The sequence below is a fragment of the Choloepus didactylus genome, chromosome 20, assembly GCF_015220235.1.
Source record: "Choloepus didactylus isolate mChoDid1 chromosome 20, mChoDid1.pri, whole genome shotgun sequence".
In the NCBI taxonomy this organism is placed as follows: domain Eukaryota; kingdom Metazoa; phylum Chordata; class Mammalia; order Pilosa; family Megalonychidae; genus Choloepus; species Choloepus didactylus.
The window spans coordinates 24843124-24853522 of NC_051326.1; the positions used below are offsets into that span (position 1 = coordinate 24843124).

At 37.5% G+C, this 10399-nt stretch overlaps 1 pseudogene; it reads left to right on the forward strand.

Annotated features, from left to right (window-relative positions):
* Positions 1-1943: 1943 nt before the first annotated feature.
* Positions 1944-6139, forward strand: LOC119516434 (annotated as a pseudogene).
* The last annotated feature ends 4260 nt before the right edge of the window (positions 6140-10399 follow it).

The window sequence follows — 10399 nt, forward strand, 5'->3', positions numbered from 1 at the left end:
CAAGAAATCCTATCAGCTCTGCTTCAAAATATATCCATAATCCCACCTTTTCTACTCTTTGCAATGCTACCACCATCGGGTTGTACCTGGATTACTGCAATAGTCTCTACTGGTTTCCCTGCTACTGCCCTTGCTACCTGTAAGACTATTAATAACATAACAGTCAGGTGAACCTTCTAGAATACATCATAACATCCTACTCCTCTACACAAAACTTAATTTCTCTGTATCTGCCATTCTGATTAACAACAAAATGCTGTAAATAACTTTTTCCATATGTAAACATGTGCATAAGTATGCGAGTGTGCTCTTGTTCACAGCTGGTCTCTGGTCATCACGGATCCGTTATGTATAATGCAATCACTGATTTTTCAGGTAATTTGGGCTCTGAACAGAAACTCAGAAAGCCTGCACTAAAATGCCAGTATGGGGAATCCCTTGCTTTATCTTGACAGATCCTTCATCTCAACTTCTCAACCCAGAATGGAAATCTACCTAAAGGGTGACATTTAAGGGAAGATGCCCCAACATCTCGAGAGTCTTTTTCAGGCTTAGAAATCTCTTGATCGCCAAAGTTAGGCAATTCCTCTCTAGCCAAAGGTGAAACACAGAGATTGAAAAATCTGAATGACACTCATTCTTATGATACAGCAGGAGAAATTTATAAAGGGATTAAGATCAATTATAAGATATGCAAAATGTGGCTGCAAAAAAATCAAAGAGTGGCGAAATTTGCCTTACAGTCCTTGTGTTCCCAGGTGGGGCCAGTGTGGTGGCAGAAATCAAGTCATGGGAGAGACACTGGGTGTTGGCACAAGGGCTGCCCCTGAGAGCCAGAGGCCTATGGATCCAGGCACTCTCCTACATCTTCTTTTCTGATCTCTATAATAATCCCATCAAATTGGCATCCTTGCCCCGTTATACATGAGGAAAACAAGGCTTAGAAGGGTTACATGCTAAGGCCAGGCTCACAACACCAAAATGTAGCAGCTTGGGGATGCAATCCCAAGACCATCTGCTGAGTCAGGCCAAGCTGAGTCAAAATTAGGGGTTCTTTAAGCCCCTCAAATGGTCAAAGTTGCAAGTCAAGAGGGCTATTAGGTCAATTCAACTCAGCAGATGTTTATTAGGCACCTACTAGGTGCAGGCATTTTAGAAAGTGCTAAGGTCATGGTCCCTATGGCAAATTTGAATAGGGACATAGGAGCAGATAGGAAAGCTAAGCATGGCATGGGTCTGCATATACTTCATGTGCACAGGAGAGGAAGCCTTTTTAAAAATTCTTCTGCCCAGAATGGGCATTTTTTTGGTAATTCACACAAAGGCTCTGTATATGCTAACATTGACTTTCCTTTGTACTGCCCTCCCATTTACCAAAGTTGATCAGGAAGGATTAACAGACGTTGGAGGTACCTAGATATGAAGAAGACAACTAGGGGGGCCAGATATTACTGCTGTACTATTATTTTGGCTCTGTTTGGACTCCACAATTCTGTTTTTCCAGAAATATGACTTATATCACCATGCATGTCTTGCTTCTCAAATGGATTCCAAGTTCCTTTGATGATGATGATTATATTACTCATCTACTTCTTTAAACAATTCAAACAGTATAAACGTATAAAAATAAGTGTACTTAGACTTATTTTAACAACTATTTATTAAATAAATACATAAACAAATGAATGGTGACTATTGTGAATAAGTACCTTTTAAACTCTGACCAGTAGCATAAATGAATGAAACTTCGTTTCACTCTCCACGTCCCTACTTCTGTAGGTTTATACAGGCTGTGGGTATGTGACCTTGACCAGTGTACTCATTCTTCCTGAGAACAGAACATGTAGGATGTTCTAAAAATATATTATTTGATTCATTAAAATGAATTGCTCAAGAAAGAAACAAAGAAGAACATAATTAGCTCTAGGAAGAGATTTTCCTATATGCCGTAAGATGAAGGAAATAAAAAGGAACTGAGATACTGACCAAAGAAAACTGAGGAAGGAGTAGGTAAGTGGAGTTAGTGTTAAAATAAAAAAACAAAAGTAAAAGAAAACAGAAGTTAAAAAGAAGGAAGGAAGAAATATGTGTCATGATGCTGTTTCTTTTTAAAGCTTGATACTGATTTTAAAAGAAAAACATCTTCCCTTTTCCACTCTATGTGCCAGTATCATGTGAGATAGTGTCATACACTGAGGATAATGACAGTCCTAGCTAAATAAAGAGGTGGTTGACATGCTTGAATGACATCACTGTGACCTCAGCAGTTTGATACCCAAGTAAGGGCTTGAAAATCAGGCTCTCAGAAGCTGCCAACTTGGAGGTGAGTCTGAGTTGTAAGATGAGGCCCTAGGGCTCTTCTGCTCCCACATATGATTCTGGCCAAGATGCCAATGATGAGTGTGGAACATTCTATTTGAGACCAGGCCACTAAATGTAAGAAGCTGACCATGAGTGTGAGGGCACATTTTAACTCTATATGCATCAAATAGCATCACTCTATTCCTTGACCCCTACTACTGTCCTAATCCTAAAGGGTTGGATGTGAGGGAGTGAGGATGATATCTTTCATCTAAATAAACTCAAGACATATTGCACACTTTCTGTGAAAGAATTTAGCAGGAATCAGCCCACTAACTTTTACAAGTTTCACCATCTGTGGGTATCTTTCCAAGTAAAGTCCCACCTCAAAAGGTGATTTCACAAAGGAACTAATAAAACTAGAGTGTTTCCCCCATTTCCTCAAAAGTCACATTCCTAAAAGCTCATCAAAAAAACTAATAGAAAGAAATGTGACTCGTTTAAGATAGGCTACAACATGGCTTTCACTCACAATTGACCAAAAGCAAAACATCATCATATCATAATGGACTAATTTCCATGACATATAGAAAACAAGTTTCTAAACATCAGTAAAAAATTCATATACACACACAGGATAAAAGGGCAAAAGATACGACAAGAAAAGGAAATACAAATGGCCCTTAAACATATGAAAAGATAATCATTCTAACTTGTAATAAAAGATAAAATTTTAAAATACACTGAAATGCCACTTTTTACTAATTTAAATTGGGAAAAATTCCAAAGTTTAAAAACTTGTTTTGTTGGCTAACACAAGGGGAGACAAGAGCTCTTTCACATTGCTAGTGAGAATTCACATTGGTGCAAACCATATGGATAGCAATTGGAAATACCAGCAAAATTACTAATTCATATCTTTTCCCAATATTTCTGCTCCTGAAAATTTAATCTGAAGATACAAATTTGCAAAAAAAATATTTATACAGCAACATGCATTACAATGTTGTTTGTAATAGCAAAAGACTGTGAACAACAAATATGTCCATTAATTAGGATTATTTTGCAACTCTAAAATGTTGAACATGGAACGCATTTGCAAAATTTAGTATTCATTCCATGATAAAAAAAAAAAAAAAACTTAGCAAATTAGAAACAGAAGGGTAGATTGTCTACCTGATGATGGGCATCTACAGAAAGGCATATACTTAATATATTTAATGGTGAAATATCAAATTATATTGAATTTTATCCCCCTGAGATAGTTGCCTCAACATTCCATTCAAAATTAAACCAGAGACTTAAGTCAGTGTAATAAGGCAAGAAAAAGAAATAAAAGATATACAATTGGAAAGGAAGAGGTGAAACTGTCTTTTTTGAAAATAACATGATCATCCATGTAGATATTCCCACAGAACTCACAAAATAGATGGACAAAGTTGCCAATGTGATTCAATGGAGAAAGAATGTTTTCAACAAATGGTGCTGAAATAATTGAACATCCAAATGTAAGAAAACAAACAAACAACATCAACAAAACACCTGCATCCATGGCTTGCACCATATACAAAAAATTTACCCAAAGTGGACCTAATGTGACCTTGGGTTAGGCAAAGCTTCCTTAGATAAGACACACAAACCATAAAAGGAAATATTGATAAATGAGACTTTATCAAAATTTAAAACTTCCTTGTTCCAAAGACACTATTAATAAAACAAAAGCTAATCCACAGATTGGGAGAAAATATTTGCAAAACAAATATGCTTGAAGATTTGTATTCAAAATGTATAAAGAACTGTAACAACTCAATATTGAGAAAACAAACCCAATAAAATAGAGATTAGAAATTCTATATAATTTTAATTTTAAAAAGAGCAATTTAAGATTCAAATAAATTGAAAGTAAAAGGATGGAAACGGAGATATCATGCAAACAGCAACTGTAAAAAGGCTGGAGTGGCTGTAATAATATGACACAAAATAGACTTTTAAACAAAAAATGTTATTAGAGATAGTGAGGGAAATATTTTATTATGATAAAAAAGTCAATCCATAAGGAAGGTAAACCAATTATAAACATATATGCAACTAATATCAGAGTACCAAAATACATGAAGCAAAAACTGACAGGCATGAAAGGAGCAATGAACTACTCAACTGTAAACACTTAGAGACCAAAACACTCAGATTTCAATAATGAATAGAACAACTAGACATAAGATCAACAAGGACATAGAAAACTTGAACTACACTATAAACCAGCTAGATATAATACACTACTATAGAGGCCTCCAACAACAGAATATATTCTTCTCAAATGTACATGAAACATTCTCCAGGACAGACCACATGCTAGACAATAAAACAAACTTCAGTGCATCTAAGAGAACATACAAAGTATGTTCTCCAACCACGATGGAATGAAATTAGAAATTAATAGCCAAAAAAATTTGGACACTCACAAAGATGTGGATATTAAACAACACACTCCTAAATAAGCAATAGACCAATGAAGAAATCAAAAGGGAAATCAGAAAATACTTTGAGATGAATAAAAATTAAGACCCAACAGACAAAACTAATGGAACGCCACCAAGCAGCTTTTACCAGGAATTTCATGCAAAAAAAAAAAAGCCCATATTAAGAAGAAAGATTTTGAATCAATAACCTACACTTCCACCTTAAGACACTGGGAAAAGAAGAAAAAACTAAGAGTAAACAGGGGACTCACCCATCCTCTGCCATCCAAGTCTCTCAGGCAGGGGACTTGCCGGAGGTAGGCAGGGATCTCAGGGTTGTCCAGGTGAGATGGGGGCTGCTCTGAGGGCCTCCGAGGTACGAATAAGTTAGGGTTCTGCCAGTCCCCAGGCCGTGGACACTCCTTTATTATCGCTCCCATTGAATAGACGGGTGTGGGAAGGCTTAAGTAACTCGACCAGGTCCCAAGGCCAGTGTGGTGGAACCAGGGTTCTGACCCATGTTGCTGGCCCTGTAATGACTCACCGTTGCTGCCTCTGCCAGGATCTGTCTCTCCCCAACCTCGGTGTTGGGTTGGGAGTTGAGGGCCAAGCACCTGGGATTTGGGGCCAGCCCAGGACTCCTCGAGTCTCAGTTCCCTGCCCAACTTGTGATCTTGGGTAAGGCCCTGCTTCCTGGGCCTGGGCCTCAGCTTTTTCATCTTTTCACTGGGGACACAGTAATTCCATCTCATGAGTTTGTGAGTTTGGGAAGAAGGAATTCTTAGGAAACGTATCATGGGATCTTGCCTAAAGACCACTTAGTAAGTGGAAGTTGACATTTGCCACAACAAGGACCAAAAGTTTTGGTACAATGAACCCAAAAGCCAGGATATCTACCTGAGGCTGCTGGTCAAGCTTGCAGGTTTCTGGCCAGACCAACCAACTCTACCTTCAACCAAGTCATGCTGAAGTGGTTGTTGACGAGTAATACCACTTGACCACCCCTGTCTCTTTCCTGGATATTCCAGAAGATGAAGCTCCTGGCCTTGAAAACAAAGCAGCTGTGGTTGTGGGGACATAACAGAGGATATGCGGGCTCAAGGGCTGCCCAAACTGAAGGTGTGTGTGCCAAGTGGGAACAGCTGCGCTGGGAACCACTCCTCAAGGCCGGAGGCCAGATCCTCACCTTGGAACCTCCCCAGGGGCCGCAGCACCAGCCTGTTCTCCAGCCCCTATAAGGGCCTGGAGGTGTACAGCCCTTTTGGCAAGCCGGGGCAACCCAGCACAGCCATGTAGAACCCTATGTCCACTCCAACATGCAAGAGACTGATGTGCAAGCCACGGCTGCAAAAACTAGCCACAAGTTCTGCCATTATTAAAAAGATTTTGGATGCTGAGAAAAAGGAAGGAAGAAAGGAAGGAAAGAAGGAAGGGAGGGAGGGAGGGAAGAAAATCAAAAACAAACAGAAGGAAGGAAATAATAAAGATTAGCACAGAAATTAGTGAAATACAACCTAGATAAACCATAGAGAAAATCAATGAAACCAAAAACTGATTCTTGGAAAAGATCAACAAAGTTGACAAATCTTTAGCAAGATTGACCAAGAAAAAAGAGAGAAGACACAGATTACTGGAATCAGAAATGGAAATAGAGACTTTACTACTAACCTAATAGAAATTAAAATTATAAAGGAATGCTATGAACAACTGTATGACAACAAATTAGATATATTAGATGATATGGACAAATTCCTAGAAAGACACAAGCTACCAAAATTGACTTGAGAAGAAATGGCCAATCTGAATAGACATATAACAAGTAAAGAAATTGGATTAGTAATCAAAAAGCTTCTCACAAAGAAAATCCCAGGCTCAGATGGCTTCACCACTGTATTCTACCAAACATTTTAGAACTAATATGAATTCTTCCCAGACTCTTTCAGGAATAGAAGGGGAAGGAATGCTTTTAAACTCATTATCTATAGCCAGTATTACCCTGATACCAAAAACCAGGTGAAGACATCACAAGAAAAAAAAAAAAAACCTACAAACCAATGTTTTTTATGAATACAGATGCAAAACTCATCAAACACAAGCAAACCAAAACAGCAAAATAGCAAAAGAATGATACACCATGACCAAATGGGATTTATCTGGAAATGCAAGGTTGGCTAAACATCTGGAAATCATTAATGAAGTACACCATATCAATAGAATAGAAAACAAATACCACATGACCATCTCAGTATATGAAGAAAAAGAATCTGACAAAATCCAACACCATTTCATGAAAAAAACAAAAACAAAAACAAAACAAAACAAAACAAAACAAAAATTCAACAAACTAGAAATAGAAGGGAACTACCTCAACCTGCTAAAGGGCATTTATGGAAAGTCTACAGTTAACATCATTCTCAATGGTGAAAGACTAGATGCTTTCTCCCTAAGATGGAAATAAGACAAGGATATCTGCTCTTGCCATTTCTATTCAACATTATAATGGATGTTTCTAGCCAAGGCAATTAGGCAAGAAAAAGAAATAAAAGACATCCAGATTGGAAAGGAAGAAGTAAAACTATCTCCATTTGCAGATAACATGATCTTGTGCATAGAAAATCCTACAGAAAGCACACACAGTACTATAAGAACTAATAAACAACTTCCACAAGGTTGTAAGGTACAAGATCAATATACAAAAATTAATTGTATTTCTACACACTTGTAATGAACAATCCAAAAATGAAACTAAGAAAACAATTCCTTTACAATAACATCAAAAAGAATAAAATACTTAGAAATAAATTTAACAAAAGAAGTACAAATCTTATATATTGAAAATTACAAAATATTTTTGAAATAAATTTTAAAAGATCTAAATAAATGAAAAAGCATCCCATGCTCATGGATGAGAAGACTTAACAGTGTTAAAATGGCAATACTCCCCAAACTGATCTACAGATTCAACACAATCTCTATCAGAATCCCATCTGTCTTCTTTGTAGAAGTTGGTAGGATGATTCTCAAGTTCATATGGAATTGTAAGAAACCTAGAGTACCCAAAACAACCTTGAAAAGAGGTGGAAATAGGAGGAGGACTCAAACTTTCCAATTTCAAAGCTTACTACTAAGCAACAGTGTTTAAGACAGTGTGGAACTGGCAAAAGAATAGAAATATGCATCAGTAGAATAGTACTAAGAGTCCAGAAAGAAACTTATTCATCTATGGCCAATTAATTTCCAACAAGGGTACCAAGACTACTCAATGGGGAAAGAATAATTTTCCCCACAAATGGTGCTGGGACAAGTGGATATCCATGTGTAAAAGAATGAACTTGGATCCCTACCTCACACCCTATGCAAAAATTAACTTGAAACAGACCAGAGACCTAACATAAGAATTTAAACTATAAAACTCAAAGAAGAAAACATAGGAGTAAATCTTCATCACCTTGGATTTGACAATGGATGCTTAGATCTGAAACCAAAAGCTGAGCAACAAAAGAAAAATAGATAAATTGAACTTCTTAACAATTTAAAACTCGTGCTTCAAAGGACACCATCAAGAAGGTTAAAGGACAACTCACAGAATGGGAAAAAATATTTGCAAATCACATAACTGACAAGGGTTTAATATCCAGAATATAAAAAAATAACTACTACACCTCAGTAATAAAAAGACAACCCATTTTAAAAATGGGCAAAGGATTTGAATATATGCAAATGGCCAATAAACACATGAAAAAATGCTCAACAACATTAATCATCAGGGAAATGCAGCTCAAAACACAATGAGATACCACTTCACACCCACTAGGATGGCTAGAAATTTTTTTTTTTAATGGTACTGTAACAAGTATTGGTGAAGATGTTGGGAAGTCAGGGCACTCATAAACTGTTAGTGGGAATTTTAAATGGTGCGGCCACTTTTAAAAGTATTATGGTAGATCCTCAAATGATTAAACCTACAATTATCATATGACCAAGAAATTCTCCTGGGTATATATACCCAAAAGAAATGAAAACGTAGGTCCACACAAAAACCTGTACACAGAGTTTATAGTAGTACTATTCCTAATAGCCAAAAGGGAAAAAAAGCAAATGTCCATCAACTGACAATGGATAAATAAAATGTGGTATATCCATAGAATAGAATATTCTTTGGTCATAAAAAGGAACAAAGCACTGATACATGCTACAACATCGATGAACCTTGAAAACATTACGCTAAGTGAAAGAAGCCAGTCACAAAAGATCACATATTATACAATTCCATTCATATAAAAGTACAGAATAGGGAAATCGAGAGAAACAAAGTACATTAGTGGTTGCCTAGGGCTTGGGTGTTGGGGGGTGGGGTGGGGAACAAAGAAGTAATAGCTTTTTCTTTTTGATTAATAGGCTTTATTTTTTAGAACAGTTTTAGGTTTACAGAAAAATTGAGCAGAAAGTATATGGAGTTCCCATTTATCCTCTCCCCCAGCCTCCCTTTCCCTCACTGCCCCATCCCTCCATCTCCCTCAACTCCTCATAGGTCTTTATTGAAAATGAAAGGGTGGAACTAACAGACCCATGGAGGCCCTGCAACGTCCTCTTTTCTGAAAAACAGACAATTTGTAGAAAGGCACATGAGCCATTTGTTAATGTTCTAAAGCAGCCCAAAGGATGCTTAGTTTTTAAAAAAATAATTGTTTTCCTAAACAGAGGTTTGTTTGACTTAATTCAACTGACTTCTGCTGACTATTTTAGAAAACCATTTGTTGCTTGAATTCTTCATTTCAAAATAAACTGGTCTGTCCCATGAAGTCAAGAGGGTAGAGTCTCCAGAATAAATCAATTCCATTCTCATTTTCCTCAGTTAGGATATGGTGCATTAAAAATTTAATGATAACTGTGAATGAGATCAATTATAAAGTGCTATAGAAATATATAAAACCAACCAATTCTCAATTTTGAAGGAAATAGATAGGAGTGGAGATTTACACAATGCAAAATAATTGGTTTATCAAAAAATTGTTTTGCCAGCTGTACAGCTGGGATAGTAGTGCTTGCATTGCCTGCAAACCCTGCCTTTGGGAGTTGCACAAACCCATTTCCTCCTCCCCCCCTCCTCCTCACCCTCCTCCTCCCCCTGTTCCTCCTCCTCACCCTCCTCCTTCCCCTGTTCCTCACCCTCTCCTCCTCCTCCCCCTCCTCCTCCTTGCCATTGTCATTTCATGTCCACGCTTTACCATCTGCCAGGTACTGTGCTAAGTCCTCTATGCACAGGAATTAGATAATTTTTTTATCCTTATTTGACCAATGAGGAAATCCAGGCACTGAGAAATTATGTAACCAGTCCGAGGTGATGCGAGGTTTCCAGCCTCTTTGTCCTCCCACGGAGATGTAGCCAGTACAAAGCCAAGGATGTCGCTGATGAGGGTGGGATTATGATATGGAAAGGAAAGGCAGGCTGGAAAATATGACAGCAACTGAAGGAACATTAGGGAACACTGGAGAAGATTAAGATCTAGTCTTGGGGTGAGAAATAGCAGCCAATAAGGGTAATGTTGGAAAATTTATGAAACCTTTATTTAACATTATCAAAGACAGCAGGAAAATGAAAAAGCTTTGGAGTTAGAGAAAGAAGTCTAGTGGGGGAG